The following is an 18,106-nucleotide window of genomic DNA, read 5'->3' on the forward strand; positions in this document are numbered from 1 at the left end:
GTATCCATATCAATGTTTCTATTTTGTTCACCAGTTTATTTTGTTCATTAGATACCACATAGAAGGGACATCACATGGTATTTGTCTTTCTCCTTCTGGCTTATTTCACTTATCATAATAATCTTCAGCTCAATCCATGCTGTCACAAAAGATAAGATTTATTTATCTGTTTGTCTGTCTCTGGGTCTCCAGAAGGTAACTGAGACTGTCCTTTAGGATGTACTCTATGGGATGGACAGGGTCAAGTCTGGACTGGGACTCCTCTCACTTCTTGCCTTGCAGCTCTCGCAGCCCCATGCTTCCTTTCATTTTCAAGGATTTTTAAAAATATGTATTTTTATTGATTTCAGAGAGAAATGGAGAGGGAGAGAGAGATAGAAGCGTCAATGAGGAGAGAGAATCACTGATTCGCTGCCTCCTGCATGCCCCCACTGGGGATTGAGCCCATAAACCAGGCATAAGACCTGACCAGGAATCGAACCATGACCCCTTGTTTCATAGGTCGACACTCAACCACTGTGCCATGTGGGCAGGGCTCAAGGGTGTTTTGATAAAGGCTTTCAGTTTTTTGATTGTGGCTCCTCTCATGCAGTTTATAATGGATGCTTGGTTTATTTTTTAAAAATTGGGCATCTATAAGTTGCAGCTTTATGTTCTTCATTGGGGACTTCACTTGGAACTGCTTGGTAAGTTATTGTTTTTGCTGGAAATATTCCATCTGAAAATGGCTGCCAAGATCATGCCATATTTCTGCATTCAATGGCATTTCATCTTCACACAAGATACAGCCAGGTGAATGCCACTGCTAACATATCACCTGGGAGAGTAAGTGGCTTAAAGTGCTCTCACCATCTGGGCACCAAGGGAGAGAAGTGGAATCCCAGGTTGTGGGTTTACAAATAGGTTTGTAGTTTGTGACATTACACACTTCCTTTGACTCTTCAGATTTCCAAATTCAGCTAGTAGCACTGATAAGTGTCCAAGAGGGCTGTGGCAGGCTGCATTGTGATGGCCAGTTCCAAAGTCAAACACAGAATTACACTGGGCAAGCATGAAGTCCAAACAGAACAAAAATGCAATAGAACTAGTAGAACTAGAATTCAAAACTACTCCTATTAAGAGCCATGTTTTTTGGTAATTGCATTACAGCACTCTCTCCATTTACTGCAACATAATGCAGTCCTCTGCCCCCACCCTTCCTCAAGTGGAAAGCTACTATCTTGTCAGTATCTGTACTATTACATCACAGCTTTAGCTTTTCTATTCCCTAGCATTCAAGAAACCTTTGTTGGCTGACGATGCAATAGGTACACCAAGTTTGGGTTACTAAAATAATCTAAAAAAGGAAAATATGCCCTCACTCCCTGGGACATGGGCTGCCACTTTGTAGGGTTAGGGCCCAGGTAATAACTCATAATAATTTGTTTTTACATTTCATTTATTTACAATTGTATTAAAATTGTTGTTTTCAAAAATGTGAACTTCCTTGTTAACATTTCTGGCACAAATGTTAATCAAGGGTTCACTGCTTGGGGTACTCTATTAAAAAGCCAGGTTAGTTAGTCCCAAAGTAGTTTTATTTACTTGCAGAAAGTAAAAGAGACAGGGAATTCATATCCAACACTCTGTCTTCCTGAAGGGAGGCTTAGTCACTGCTTATAAAGACTATTTCATATTGATTCCTTCTTTGCCATTGGCTACTTTCATCTAATTAAGTTTCTGTCAGATTCTGATCGCCTGGTGGCAAATGGAAAACTGGGGTGGGTGGTGGCAGGGGGTGGGGCTGGTCAGTGGTGAAATGACTGACCTCTAGGTTCCTACCCCCGGGCCAGCAGGTTCCAATCACCCGATGGCTAACAGGGAACTAGGAATGGGTGGTGGCAGGGGACAGGGCAGGCAAAGGGCGGGACTGCTGACCTCTTGGTTCCTCCCTCTAGCCAGCAGGCTCTGATCACCCAATGGTGAATGGGGAATTGTGGGTGAGTGGTGGAGGGGGGCCTGGGCAGCTGCAGGCAGCCTGGGAAGGTGGCCCCGATCACAGGCCAGGCTTACAGATCTTACCTGTGCACAGATTTAGTGTGCTGGGCCTCTAGTTGTAAATAATGCTTCAATAAACATAGGAGTGCATATATTATTTAAAAGTAGTATTTCAGGTTTCTTCCAACTTATTTCTAGAAGTGGAATCTCTGGGTCATAAGTCACTTCAATTTTTAATTATTTTGGTAACTTTATTCTGCTTTCAACAGTGGAAATCTTCATTTCCACCAACAGTGCATGAGGATTCTCTTTGCTCCACATCCTTGTCAACAATGGTTGTTTGTTGATTTATTGATGATAGCCATTCTGACAAGTGTGTGGTAATATCTCATTGTGGTTTTAAATTTCATTTCTCTGATGATTAATGACATTGAGCATCTTTTATATGTCTATTGTCTATCTCTATGTCCCCTTTGGTGAAGTGTCTATTGAAGTCCTTGATCCATTTTTAATTGGATTGGTTATTTTTTTTATGTTGATTTTTAAAAGTTCTTTCTAAATTTTGGACATTACCTCTTATCAGATGTTTTGGAGAATATGTTCTTCCATTCAGTGATTTAGCTTTCATTTTGTTGATGGTTTCCTTTGATGTGCAAAATATTTTTGTTTGTTGTAGTCCCATTTATTTATTTTTTCTTTTGTTCTTTCCACTGTTAGAACCCCCCCCTACACCCCCCCCCCCCAAAAAAAAAGATTACCCATGCACACTTAAATGCATAGATCAGGGGAGTGAAGGTAGAACCAAACCAGGGTAGTTTAGTGACTCCAGCATCCTAAAATCTCCTTCTCTGAATAGACAAATAGAATTCCGATTGCTATGTTGAGATTTTTTTGTTCAATTAAAATGGTAAGGTGCTTGATTTCAAGGAGCCTAGGAAACCCAATCAAAACTTTAAAAAAGTTTTTATTTAATTATAAGTTTTATTTTGCTTCAGTCACAGCTTCTGTAATTTTTAGTATGGGAAATTACAAAATAAATTTTAAAGATGGTGAGAAGTAAGTAGCTTTACTAATTATGAAGTGGAAAAATAGCCCTTATTTAATTCACCTGTGTAATTTGGCCAAAGATGTTACAGGATATGCAACTTAGAGTTGTATACATGTTTTCTATATAACAAAATGAAGTATTTACATGACTAAATTTTAGTATATTTTATGCACTTTGTCCTGTCCATATTTATGCCCAAATACCTCAACAGTTAAACAATTTGAAAACAAGTCATAATATATTCTTGTGAACAAAATTACATAAATATAATATGAAGTTGAGAGTCATTTTACTAGAAGACTATATTATAAGAAATTCCATAAGTTTCAAAGTTTATAAAAGCTTTTTAGACAAAGATAAGAGTTATTATGAGTGTGCTTCTTACTGTATTTAAAATTGTTCCTCAAAGCTGCAAAGATAGGTGGAAGGGTCAAAGACCCACCATGTAAGTGTGTTCATTTGGTGACATTTTTTCCAGAGCACAATAAGAAAGATGTTTTAAGAATGTGGTTCCATGGATTATTAGTCTCAGGTATAAAAGAGATGTCATGATTTTTTATAAGCTTTCTTTGTAATCATTCATCAATAATGGTCCCTTAATCATTCCTCTGTCTTCATGAGTTTTGAGAAAGAACACACTGTTCATATGAATGATGGGACTCATATGGATATCAGACTCCCAGGCAGTGTTAAAACACAACAAATCATGTTATTCCCATCTCACAATAACCAATATCGCTTACACCTTGTTAAATGAGGGAGCTAATGAAAGTATTTTCAATTAGATGATGTCTAGGTAACTTTTAAAAAATTGTTAATATTATTGCAACCTATTTATTTTAAATAACCTAAAAGCAATTTGGATTTCAGGCATGTGGCCTAGGAGGATTCAGGGACAATGCCCTTTAAAGAAGTCAACATAGTCCACTAACCATGGTTTAGAAATACCTGCTCTGAGGTTCTGTATGCATTTCCAAAATAAACATTCCCTTGAGAACATGAACAGTTGGCATAGCTCTAAATCCATGGTCTTCAACTTTGCCTAGAGTGAAAATACTTTATTGTAACCTGTCTTTGGTTCTCAGTTGGAATGAACTGCTGATTAGTTTTAGCAGAGAATGGCTCAGCAGTAAACAGCTGCCCACAGGCTAATGCATCTGTGAAAGTCATTTCTGAAAGGGACAGCAGGAAGCTAAGTGGAAAGAACCAGATATCCTGGGAAATAATCAAGTAGGCACAACTATCTCTGCCCCAAGTACACCTGGCCACAAGCTGAGAGGCTTATAAACTGAGCAAAGGAAAGCAATCAGAAGGAATAATAGAATTTTTCATCACTGTGAAATCTGCTAAAGAATTCTCTTACTTTTGTAATATTTGTCTCATCTTCACATCAAATTTAGATTAACTGTCAGCCCAACCTCCAGAATCCTCCTGTTGAAAAAAAAAGTCATGTTTCTGCCAATTAAGCAAAAGAAATATGTTCAATTTTTATCAGATTGCAAGATTCTTTTAAGTCCTGATTTCTGTATACATTATAAATCTCTAAATTCTTTAAACTCAAAAGAATTTCTTTGTCAATAAATTAAGTTCAAAGGTTACTTCCTAATAATCCAGTTGCTCTGTACAATAAGGTTAACATACAACATTCTTCATTTTTTTTCTTTCCCCACTGGAAAAATAATGGGCCATAATTTCTTTTGAACTACATATCTGTTCTTTTGAGGCTATTTCTGGAATTTTCATTGTGAAAATGAGAAAGTCAAGGATGGGAGATATAGATTTCTAGTAACTCACTGATTCCAACCCATAAGTTAGATAGTCTCACAAATCATCATCCAATGTCAGATAAAAGAAAATAAACAACAAACCAATATGATGTGGTTGTTCATGGTCTGTGTTAGGTATAGTATGAAAAAATGCTTTTTAATCAACAGCCATAGTTTCTGCTCTTCTAGTAAGTCAGGATAGGAAAAATTTGCCAGAATTTTAAAATAAACACTTAATTATGCAAATCTCTTTTAAAAAATATATATTTTTATTGATTTCAGAGAGGATGCCAGAGAGAGGGAGAAATAATGGAAACATTCATGATGAGACAACATCATGGATCCACTGCCTCCTGCATACCCCCTATTGGGGATTGAGCCCACAACCCAGGCATGAGCCGTTGACCGGAATTGAACCTGGGACCCTTCAGTCCACAGTCTGACGCTCTATCCACAGAGCCATACTGGCTAGGGCCAAATCTTTTTTTTTTTTTTTTTTTTTTTTTTAATATATAACGTATTTGAAATATAAGATTGCATTATAATATGTTAATATTCTAAGATATCTGGCCAAATACCTTTTGTTGTCATTAAAATGATAACAAAACAAACCTGACATTCATCATGTTATAATGTCCATTTTTAAAATGCAAAATAAGAATTATAGGTTTTGAGCATGGCCTTAAATTACTTTAGGATCTATGTATCTCTTGCCCAGAGCCCTTCTATCAAAAGAAAGGAATATAAGTCTTATAAAATCTCCTTGTCAGGAGATTGTGTGAGCTTCTATTTTAGGTTTTTATTAGAGAGCAGCGAAAAATATAGTCTCTTGGTGCCTCATTAAGCCAAGAGAGTGTCAGTTGGATGGTATCTTTGTACTTGCCTCAAATTAAATACCGTAACAGATTTGTAAATGAATAGCCCTTATGGCGAATGTCCCTGTTCCCGCACACACAGTCATGGTCCTATCCATAACGCTAACCCTGTGTCCACCCTGTGATTCAAGGAGCATGCCAGCTTGTGGGTAGGGGCAAGCGGCAGCTCTCCTGAGTGAGGAGAGACAGCAATAGGGATAACACCTGAAAGTTACTAAAACTGCCCTGTAAAGGCACCATTGAACAAATCAATGAAGTGAGTCTCTGTCCCTGGGTATCCTGAAATGTCCTTCTCAAAGAAGCTCCAAGGCAGTTGGTGAAGAAGATTCCAATTTTGTCACATCCTAAAATAGTGACTTATAAATCCATTTAAAACCTTAGATTACTATATTATTACAGTGAACTATTGAATGGGTAAATAGATAAAGAACACTCTAATGTTAATACAGAGAGCACCTCTTGGGTAGCAAATGCAGTTTTTGTCATCTTGTTTCCTAAGGTGTTTTTCCCCTCTTTTATCTCAGTAAGTAGTGTGAACTCTATACATAGCCAGACACCAAAAACCATTATCATCTACAAGTTTTAGATATTAATCAGGCAAAATTATATCACTGGGGATAAAGTAATAGGGTTTATTTTGAGAAAATTATTTAAAATATTAAATTCCTCGTAACATCTACATTTGTGAATGATTTATAATTATATTTTTAGATAATTTCATCCGGGAGTAACTGTACTTAATCATTACTTCTGTGGCCATGGTGATGATGGCACCAGCTGTTAGACCTCACCTCAGCAATCTCATTTCTGGCTAAGAAAGAATCCAGAGCCAAGAAAAACTATAAGAGAAAATTTATTTAGAAAGTCACAGAGGTGAGAGAAGTTATCCATAGAAGAAATGGGCACAGGAAACAAGTTACAGAGGCCGAAGAAGGGCCCTTGGAGTGTAAGGGAGATATAAGAAAAGTGTACCTCAAAAAAGAGGGCAGGGAAAGGCACAGGTGTGCTCCACAGAGAGAGCTACACTGGGTCCACAGTCCTAAGGGCATTTATTTGGGACAGTGGTTCTCAGCCTTTCTAATGTTGTGATCTTTTAATACAGTTCCTCATGCTGTGGTGACCCCCAACCATAAAATTATTTTTGTTGCTAATTTTCTTATTGTTAATGAATTGTAATGTAAATATCCGTGTTTTCCAATGCTCTTAGGAGCATTGGAAAACAGCAGCGGTTCTCAACCTGTGGTTGAGCAACCCACAGGTTGAAAACCACAAGCAGGGTCGCCTAAGACCATCGGAAAACACGGATATTTACATTATGATTCATTAACAGTAGGAAAATTAGCAAGGAAAATAATTTTATGATTGGGGGTCACCACAGCATGAGGAACTGTATTGAAGGGACGTGGCATTAGAAAGGTTGAGAACCATTGAATTCTGGAGGTTTCCAGAGGATCTCAATGGAACAGTCATTAACTTTCCAGGGGAGGAATCCTTGCAGGCTCATGGTCTCCACTGATTGGTTGGGGCCAGAGCAAGGGTCATTAGTCAATGCTGCTTGTGTTGATGTCATCCATAGCATAACTGTCTGGTGTTGCTGCTTTTCTGGGCCTAGAGTTGGCACACAGCTGAAGCCTAGATGTTATTCCTAGGGGTTAATGTTTAAGTGAGTGGTCTTGCAAAGTCCCCATAGGAGTTGCATGAGTAAAGTGAGCAGACGTCCCGCTTTTGGCGGGACAGTCCCGAGTTTTAACAATTTGTCCCATGTCCCATGGCGTTTTAACGAAGTCCCGATTTCCTCCCCCGCCCCCCCCTCCCCCAAATCAGGACTTTTTTAAAACACTGTGGGACAAATTGTTAAAAATTGGGACTGTCCCGCCAAAAACGGGACCTCTAGTCACCACTTTTCTGACCCTTGTTCCTCTCTAAAGGGCTTTCCCACATGACTAGTGAAATGCCTGGGAAGGAGGTCAAGGGGAGGGCCAAAACCTTGCATGACCAATAACATGCTAGGGGAGGAAAGGTTACCGTGGGGTGAGTTAGTTGTTTTCCCAGTTTTGCCCCTTGCTAGGCATCCAAGACTTTCTGTCTTGGTGATTTTTTTGTACCTGGTCTACCATTCTTGCTTTCCTCATGTCTGTCTGCCAGCCTACCACATTACCACTTGGCATTTTAACCTAGGTGGATTTATTTTATTTCTAATAATATTTTTTATTCAATTGTGCATTTATGGTGGAATTCATTTAATGGGGTTTATACATTAACATGAGGTGTTCTCAAGTATTCAGGCAAGAAGTTAACAATTATTTCATTTCCTACTTTTAAAAAATGAAATTCATATGCAGTTCATAATGTAATTAGTGCAATGCCTGAAAGATGTCAAAATTACTGTAGTCTTTTGAAAGGTAAGATGTTACTTCTTTTGAAGAATGAGTTAAAATGTGGCCAGAAATACAATGCTCATCTAGCTCTAAATTCTACTCAAAACCCACAAAGCCTGGAGCTTCAACATTAAATAATGATCTTATTGCTTTACCTAAATCATTTTTCCCTTTTCTTCAATAATTTTTTTAAATTTACTGAATCATAGAAAATAACTCCAGATCTGTAAGCCTGGGGTGGTAATTTTAAAACTAGTAAAATTTCTAAAAGTGACTCATTTTATTTTTCATTTGTTATTATTTATAAAACAAAGGCAATGAGGGGCATTAGGAATCATCTAGCTCAATTTTCTTTAGACACGAATTTGTGCCCAGAGAGAGAAAGCAAATTACTCAAAATGAAACATACTTCATGGAGAAGAGTGGACTAGAGGAAGACCTGCAGTCCAGCCAGCATACTCACCTCTTCTCAACTTCAATATTAACTCATTTTTATGTTTTTTTAATCAGAAAACCAACCAACCTGCAGGGTTTTTCTCTCAATGTAAATACAAATTTAAAAAAATGCAAATTTAAACAAACTTGTCTGTTCATAAAAGGCCTTTGTTTCTCTTTTACTGTAAGAACCCTGAGATAGAAAATGTAATAAGTAGGCAGAATTTGTGTTGGGCATACGGCTCTTTGATCTGGCTCCCTGTCCTTTCTCAGTAATGTCTATTCTCATACTCTGTGAGATGTAAGGAAGAGCACTAAAAGAACTGAAGAGGTGTGTCTCCCTCAAGAGCACCAGCAGCTTTAAGGACAAGGAAGGCTTCCATAGGGGTGGAATGTCAGAGAGGCACACGTATAATTTTAGATGAAGAGCCTGCCTGTAGCTTCTTTCATGATGCCACATGTATTTATTCCTATGCTTATTTATAGTCCATCTTGTTTACAAAAGGATTTATGGCCATACCACACCCCACAGGGTCCAGGGTTTGTGTCCAGGTTTAGGCAAGGCTTCTTTCTGCAGCATTTACTGAGACATTTAGATAATTTTAGTCTTAAGTACTACAAAGAGCTACAGGACAGTTCCAAAGGCATAAAAACAGAGAAATAAAAATGAAGACATTATAAAAAAAAGTGCAGTTAAAGAAAAATAACTACAAAGACAGCAAGTAAGAAAAGTGGCTAAGAATCCAAAAAGCTATATTTCTTTTAAAAAAATGAAATGTTTTCCTATTCAAAGCCATGTAAAATCTAATAAGCTTCTTTATACTAATAAGTACAAACATTTTGTCTCTTTTAGCAAAATGTTAATGCAATGTAAATGTTGTTTCTTTATCTTAAATAAATGTACTCCCCTTGACTATAAATTAATAGAAATACATCCAATTATAGTTTAAAATACTCCCTCTTTTTTAAATCAACTTATAAATTATATAAATATTAAAATGTGGGAAGAAAACAGAATACATTATTGATATCTTACCATAAACATCTCAAATTAATTATTAACTTCCTAAAACCTCCTAATTTATTTTGATATATTAAAGCATAAAGGGTTCCAAATAAATTATTTTGTTAATTACATCTATTTCATCTGTAATGTTGTATATTTTCTATTGAGTTTTAATTAGAGCTATTTATATGTGTACAGTAGAGCTACTTATACTATATAAAATATTATATGTTAGGTTTTTTTTCTCTAGAGCAACCATCATGAATGAGAAAAAAAGTAATCAGAAGTCAAGAAGTAGAATAAAAATAATATAATTCAACAGAGTGCTAGGAAGGCAGTAGCTAATAAACTGTTTGGAGATTATTTTACCTTCCTTTTGGCCAAGGTTATGTTACACAGAGTCATTGACCCAAGTGTTCTCATGAATTGCTTGCAACAGTCCTTACCCAAACTTTAATAGGCATAATTATTAACACTGAAATCCTTGTATCAGAGTTGACTTCCAGTGAAACCCAATCTAAAAGTTTCTAAGATACGGTGAAGAGACACACATCACAAAGGGATATACTGAATGTCCAGCATTCCCTATTTACACTACGTCCTTGGCCCTGTTGTGTAATGGTCCCTGTATCTCTGGTCCAATGGTGTCTGTGAAAAGAGAGAAGAGCATGAAATAAGTTGTCAAAAGACCTGGATTCTAGCATCTGTTACTTCATGTGTTAGCTTCACGACCTCAACAAGTCACTTGCCCTTTCTTGAACGTAGCTCCATATCTTTAAACATGAGATGACCTCCAAGATTTCTTCCCAGAACTCCTGGGAAGTAGAAATTAAAGTAAAACCATTCTTTAAATAGAAATGAAACCAACTGCTCTTCCTGGGAGCCTGCTGGAGAGTGGAGAGCATGGCAGGGAGAAAAGCAAGGTTGCTCCAAAGCCGACCTCTGCCTTCCTTTGGTCCGTAACCCTGAGATCCATTCCCTCCGTAGGAAAGATGCTTTATGAAATGCTTCTTTTTATTTTATCTTCAATAATAGGCCATTTAAATCTACCCTCTAATGACAAAAATGATATAGAAATTCAGTATTTGAGGTGAACTTTCCTTCTACCTAACCAAACATTGTATCTAAAATATTAACCTATTTTCTCAAGTTAGCTCAACTGACTTTAAACAGTTGTGAATTTAGTAAAATTAACTTTTTTTTTAATTCCAAATATCACAAATTTCACACAGTTGTGTCTCTCAACTTAAAATTTTCAGAAGATTCAAGAAACAGTAGAGAACATTTAGAAACAAAAGCCACTTCTAGACACAAATAAATACAAAACAAACTCTTGGATTATTTTGTGTACCTGCCATGGTCTTCAGAGGTTTCATCTTCTTTGTTATTTTATTGTTTAAAGTACTCAATATGTCTCCTTTTCTCCCCATCGACCCCTCCCTGCCATTCCCACTCCCCAGGACAAGGCTCCACCACCCTAGGGTCCATGTCCAGTGCTTATGCTAATATGCATGCATACAAGTCCTTTGGTTGATCTCCACCTCCACCTCCCTTGCCTTCCCTCTGAAGTTTGATGGTCTATTCAGTGTTCCTCTATCTCTGGATCTATTTTTGTTCATCAGTTTATGTTGTTCGTTAGATTCCAGAAATGAGTAAGATCATGTGATATTTATCTTCCTCCGACTGGCTTATTTTGCTTAACATAATGCTGTGGCAAATGTTAAAAGTTGTTTCTTTTTTACAGCAGCATAGTATTCCATTGTGTAGATGTACCACTATTTTTTAATCCACTCATCTGCTGATGGGCACTAAGACTGTTTCCAAACCTTAGCTATTGTAAATTGTGCTACTATGAACATAAGGGTGTATATGTTCTTTCAGATTGGTGTTTCTGATTTCTTGGAATATACTCCTAGAAGTGAGTTACTGGGTCAAATGATAGTTTCATTTTTAACTTTTTGAGGAAACTCCATACTTTTCACAGTGGCTGCACCAGTCTGTATTCCCACCCATAATGCATGAGGGTTCCTGTGTTCTTTTGCCTTTATATTTTCCTAGCTTTTATTCATTTCATTTTTTTTTTTAACCAGCTTTTGTTCTAATGACGAAGAAAAAGTGAAGACTAGCAGAATAAGTATATTATCATATAGAGTTGCCATTTATATTAGATCTATTATCATTAAAATTAAATCAGTCCATACCTGACTTTAAGGTTTTTGTTTTTGTTTTTAAATAAAGAAGCCTGGCCTTCCCCTTTTCAAATGACATCTACAAAATTCATTGTGTGCAAGAATTTTGCTCATTCTTTGTCTGTGTTGATCTGTGGACATTTGAATTTTGAACATTGAGCAACAGTGGTTGGTGCCTTCACTCTTCTGTCAAACATGTGGAACAAAGGGTCCCCATTAAACCCTGAATTCACTTCCTCAACAGGGGCCAAAGGACCCATACAATTTTTGGCAAAATATCTATTAAAGCCAAAATATATTACCCAGGGGACATCCCTCCCTCAACCCCCAGCTTTTTGGAGCAGAAACACCCATTGATCAAAGAATGATTTAGGATTCCTATTAGCCAGAAATGAGTCGGAGGAATTGATATTGAATCTTTATAGCCTTCTGCTAACACCTGATTATCATGTATCAGTTTTGTGGGGGATTTTTTGTTTTTATTTTTGCCTTCTTAGAAAGCATTTACTAAACTGTTAACATATTTTCAAGAACTCATACGTTTTGTCACTTCAAGTTTCAGACCAGCCCATGTGATATAACAGATAGTATGTTTGCATTTGACATGGAGACATTTGATTAAATAACAGCAATTCAACTAAGAAATTTCCATTCTGAAATATGATTTTGTGCCATGTAAGGGGGTTTTAGGCCTGCATGCCAGGTTTTTTTTTTTTTTTTTTTTTTTTTTTTTTTTTTTTTTTTTTTTTGTGTGTGTGTGTGTGTGTGTGTGTGTGTGTGTGTTTGGGTGTGTGTGTTTGTGTGCGCTCGCGTGTAGCTTTTACCTTGTACTACAGAAGCTCTGTGATTGGGATGCAGTTTAATGAGAATCAAGGTCAGAAAACCAATGGTGTCTCTTGTGTATAAATATAACATGGTTCTGATTTGCAATTCAAAGTATTGAGACAGAATTTAAAAGATTAACATTTTAATTAAAATGTTAATCCACTGATGCCTCAAATTCCATCAACTCTAGATAATGTTAACTGCTACTCAGAAATCAAAACACCTGCTATTTAACCCACATCAGATTTCTTTGCCTTTATTTCTGAAATAATGGGTGTTCATTTCCCATTTGTGTTCTATGGCAAAGATTTCACTTTTTCTGCCTCATGGCTCACCTCTCATTGAAAGGCCTTTAGAGTTCCTTCAGGTCAGAGGCATATTTGTCATTTCATTCTTGTGATCACTCATCTAGAAAGTCCTAATTATTTAAGGATGACAGCTTTGTTGTTTCACATTTCCTTTTCTACCCATTGGCACCCTAGGGCTCAGAGTTTAGGTACTGTGGTTAACAAATTATATTTTATTTAACAAAATTGTCTAAGAATTGCATTTATTAGTAAATACTCAATGTTTTTGTTTATTATTATTATTATTATTATTGTTATTAGTTTTAGTTCTCTTCTGCTGCTGGTGGGCATCTAAAATATTTCATCTGCCTTGGAAAACAGTTGGCAGTTTCTCAGAAGTTAAACATAAATCTACCATATGATCAAGCCATTTCATTCCTATGCATTTACCCAAGAGAAATGAAAGCACATGTCTATACAAAGACTTCTATATTTAAATTAAAATAAAACAAACCAAATAATAGTAAATTGTGTAAAAGTATCACAGCTTTTTTTTTTATCCACTCATATATTGATGGGCACTTGGGCTGCTTCCATAGGTTTATTGTAAATAATGCTGTAATGAACATAGGGGTGCATATATTCTTTCAAATTAGTGGTTTGGGCTTCTTTGGATATATATCCAGAAGTAGAAATTTTGAGGATTCTCTACACTGTTTTCCAAAGTAATGCACTTATTTGCAACTCCACCAAACAGGGCATACGTGTTCCTTTTTCTCCACAGCCTTGCCAATACTTGTTTGTTGATTTATTGATGACTGGAGGCCTGGTGCATCAAATTTATGCACACTCTCCAATCTGGGACATCCCTCTCACAATCCAGGACTGCTGACTACCAACCACTCGCCTGCCTGCCTGCCTGGTTGTCCCTAACCACTTCTGCCTGCTAGCCTGATCAATGCATAACTGCTCCCCTCATAGCCTGATTGTCCTTAACTGTCCTCCCCTGCCAGCCTGGTCACACCTATCTGTCCTCCCCTACTGGCCTGGTCACTCCTAACTGCCCTTCCCTGACTGCCTGGTCGCCCCTAACTGTCCTCCCCTGCAGGCCTGCTCACCCCCAACTGCCCTCCCCTGCAGGCTTAGTTGCCTCCAACTGCCCTCCCCCGCAGGCCTGGTCACCCCCAACTACCCTCCCTTGCAGGCCTTGTCCCTTCCAACTGCCCTCCCCTGCAGGCCTGATAGCTCTGAACTGCCCTTCCTTGCTAGCCTGGTCAATCCTTACTGCTCTCCACTGCATGCATGGTCACCCTGTTCTGCCCTCCCTTGCAGGCCTTGTCCCTCCCAAGGGCCTTCCTCTGCAGGCCTGATAGCCCTCAATTGCCTTCCCTTGTCAACCTGTTCACCCCCAACTGCCTCCCCTGCAGGCATGGTCACCCCCATCTGCCCTCCTCTACAGGCCTTGTCTCTCCCAACTGCCCTCTCCTGCAGGTCTGATATCCCTCAACTGCCCTTCCCTGCTGCCTGGTCACCCCTAACTGCCCTCCCCTGCCAGCCATCTTGTGGCAGCCATCTTGTGTCCACATGGGGGTGACCATCTTGTGTGATGATCAATTTGCATATTGGACTTTTATTATATAGGATAGCTTTTCTGACAAATGTGAGTGATACCTCATTGTGGTTTTAATTTGCATTTCTCTGATGATTAGTGATGTTGAGTATCTTTGCAAATTCTATTGACCATCTGTATGCCCTCTTTGGAGAATACTTGGCCATAAAAAAGGGATGATATCTTACCTTTTGCTACAGCATGGATGGACCCAGAGAATATTATGCTATGTGAAATAAGCCAGACAGAGGAAGGCAAATACCATATGACATCACTTATATATTGAACCTAAAGATCAAAATAAACAAATAAATTAAACAGAAACAGACTCATAGATACAGAGAACAGATTGATAGTTGCCAAAGTGGAGGAGATTGGGAAATGGTGAAGGAATAAAAAGACACAAATTCATAGTTACAAAATAGCCACAGAGATATAAAGAAAAGCACAGGAAATATAATCAACAATATCACAATAACTATCTATGGTGTCAGGTGGGTATCTGAAATATCAGGGGGAACACTTTGCAAAGTAGATGATTGTCTAATTACTATGCTGTACACCTGAAACTAATACAAAATAATGCTGAATGCAAATTGTAATTGAAATATAAATTTAAAAAAATAAATGAATATAAAGAGTTTAAGTTGAAAGAAAACTATACATGCTCAATGTATAGAAACCAATAACTCAAAGAGTGATTGAAGCTTCATAATACAGACCAGTTCATCAAATGTAAAATTCTGTAACAGAGAATAACTTAAGGACTTCTGCATTTTCATCAGTGATTTCCTAAAATGTGATGGAAATCAGGGCCATTAGAAATTATGGTATAAAGAAATGATCCAGCAGCAGAAAGAAAACACCTAAAAGAACTTATCCAGCACTAAGAAATAAATTTGAGTAATATATATATATATATATAACCCAAAGTGACCATTATGACCAGATGACTAGATGACTGGTTGGTAGCTATGATGCTAGATCAGGAGGCATATGCTCAATACAAGAGCTGCCCACTGGTTGTCAGTGCACTTCCATAGTCAACCTTCTGAAATTCTCCCTTTTCCCCCCTGCCAGCCAGCCTTGAGCAGCCCTGATTGTTGGCCAGGCCAAGGGACCCCACCCATGCACAAATTCGTGCACTGGGCTTCTAATATATATAATAATAAATGCATAATATGCTAACTAGACCTTCTGGATGAATCTGGGGCTGCAAGGGAAGCCTGGGTTCTGGGTGGCAGAGGAAATCTGGTCAGGGAAACTGGGAGAAGGAAGGCCTACTTTTGCACTAATTTCATGCATCAGGCCTCTAGTATATACATAAAATTCTAAGACAAATATGCTAAATAATTACAAGACAAATATGCTGCACATGTAGTATTATTCCACTCAATAGTCCTAAAATATTCAGTTAGTTTTTAGACTATACTATGGTAGAGTAAGAATTAGATAATAAAATGAAGTCTGGGTTTTAAATCCAACGGTGTGACTTAGGGCAAGTCACTTGGCCTCCCTGACATTAGGTTTGATGTTAGGCTTATATGAGCTCTAGAGTGTCTTCTGGTTCTAAAATATCAAGTTTCCAATAAACTTGCTCTCTCATAAAAACTACGTTTTTGGATATTATTTTTCTCTAAGGAGTAAAATGTTTTTATCATTGGTGTTGTTTCTATAACATCATAAGATCATGACTCCCACGAAATTAAGAAAAACAGGAATTATCTCTGATGCATGAAATGGTCATTTAAAGACAAACTTAAATGCATAAATGCTTTATTAAGTAGTCCTGAATGACTCCCAAAAGTAAACAAACTCTAATTTGGTATGTTTTTAAAAAGAATTTGGATAAGGTATGCAAATTCCAGTTAACAATAAATATTATACAGACATAGCAAATCCCTTTACTTGTTTTCAGTCATTCTCCTACTATATTAAGCTGTATAATTCACACCCAAAATGACAGCTACAAAATAAACTGTTCTAGAAATATAAAATCAGTAAAACAAAACAAAACCCAAACATTAACTTATCTGAGTTTCAGTTCTCCTAGTCTAAAAAAAATATATATATATAAATATGCATTAAACACATGCAATTATATTGAGAAGATTTTCTTCACCTAAAGAGAATATCTGCTTGAGGAATATTGCAGAGCCCAACAAGCATGTTAAGCATCTGTCCCATTTTCTTTATATGAGGGATCCACTTTTATTCCCCTCCTCCCCGTTACTTCCATGAGCACCATTTGTCAACATTTAGCATTTCCCATTTGTCAGTAATAATCTTTCTAAGTTTGACAAGATTTAAGTAATTTCAAATTATTTTCAAGGCTCACTTTCAATTCCTATTTTAAATTGCAGTATATGAAGCATGTAAAACACTTGTTTCAATGAGAACATGATGCTTGCACTTAGTATTTACACAATATGAAATAAATCATGCCAGAGTTAATAAGGTCTAATTCTATTAATGTCAGAAAAGATTAACGTAGGTTCTCTCCTCTAAGCAGACTTTCCCGATACTCTCTGAATTATTCTTGACAGTGTTAAAATTAGACTAAGCCTACAAATAAAATAGGCCAGCAAATAAATTGAAGTAATAAATTAAGACATTGTGTGAGGATAGGTGTCTGTGGTTGAAGCAGCAGATTTGATTGAAAACCATAGTAGAGTTGTCATCAGCAACACACTTATTAGTACCTCTCCTGATTATTCTGGCTTCCTCTGAATTGAGTTTATTTTTCTTCTTTTTTTTCTTTGTGTGTTTTTTATTAAATGCAGTTTTTATACTTGGGATGTAAAAAAGTTCATGATAATTAAGAGAGGCAATATCAAAGCAAGTGAATGTGATTTAATAATATTACAAAAGAGATTTTGATTAGCTTTATCAAGGGTAGCTAAAATGTGTATCTAAAACCTCCTGAGTTTGTACAATCAGAGAAAATGTGCATGAGTGGTTTAGCTTGAATTATTTATTTTTATTTCTACATTTGTTTCTGTTTGTTTTCTTGTATAAATTAGTACTCATAAGGGTTTACTCTTATAAAAAGTGGTAAAAATAAGATGGCTTTAATTTAACTTTTCACTGAACTCTATATAGTCATGAAAGAGTATTGCTTTCTGCCCTAGCCGGTGTGTTTCAGATGGTTGAGCATCCTCCTATGCACCAAGAAGTCATGGGTTCAATTCCTGGTGAGTACACATGCCAGGATTGAGGGTTTGATCCCTAGTAGGGGCTTGCAAGAGGCAGCCAGTGACATACGTTTCTCTCTTTTGGATGATGTTTTCTTCTCTCCCCCTTCCTCTCACTCTCTAAAAATCAATGGAACCCTCCCCCATATTTTCTAAAAAAGTATTGCTTTCATACAGAAGAGTTATTATTTTACAGTATGGTTAACATTCTATCTGGTAGTAAATTACATTGCTCCTGTATTTCATTAAGATAAATACAGATTAATTTGGAAGAACTGGAAAAGAAAGAAAAGAGATAAAATTATCTGAAATAATATAGAACAACATAAAAACAACATATAAACTCATAAAACCATGTTCTTAATGGGTAGAATATTTGACCAAGGACATTGCAAATATAAACATTTTATTTACAAAGTATCTATATTATAAAGGATGCCAGTGGCCTGGTGCCCATAATCATGCATATTAAAAGAGAATTAATTAGAGGAAATATTTTAATATTGCTATTTGCCTT

At 36.9% G+C, this 18,106-nt stretch overlaps 1 pseudogene; it reads right to left on the reverse strand.

Annotated features, from left to right (window-relative positions):
* Window positions 1–241: 241 nt before the first annotated feature.
* LOC118719987 lies at window positions 242–7,798 on the reverse strand (annotated as a pseudogene).
* Window positions 7,799–18,106: the final 10,308 nt, after the last annotated feature.

This window comes from Pipistrellus kuhlii, unplaced genomic scaffold (assembly GCF_014108245.1).
Source record: "Pipistrellus kuhlii isolate mPipKuh1 unplaced genomic scaffold, mPipKuh1.p scaffold_m20_p_1, whole genome shotgun sequence".
NCBI classification, from domain to species: domain Eukaryota; kingdom Metazoa; phylum Chordata; class Mammalia; order Chiroptera; family Vespertilionidae; genus Pipistrellus; species Pipistrellus kuhlii.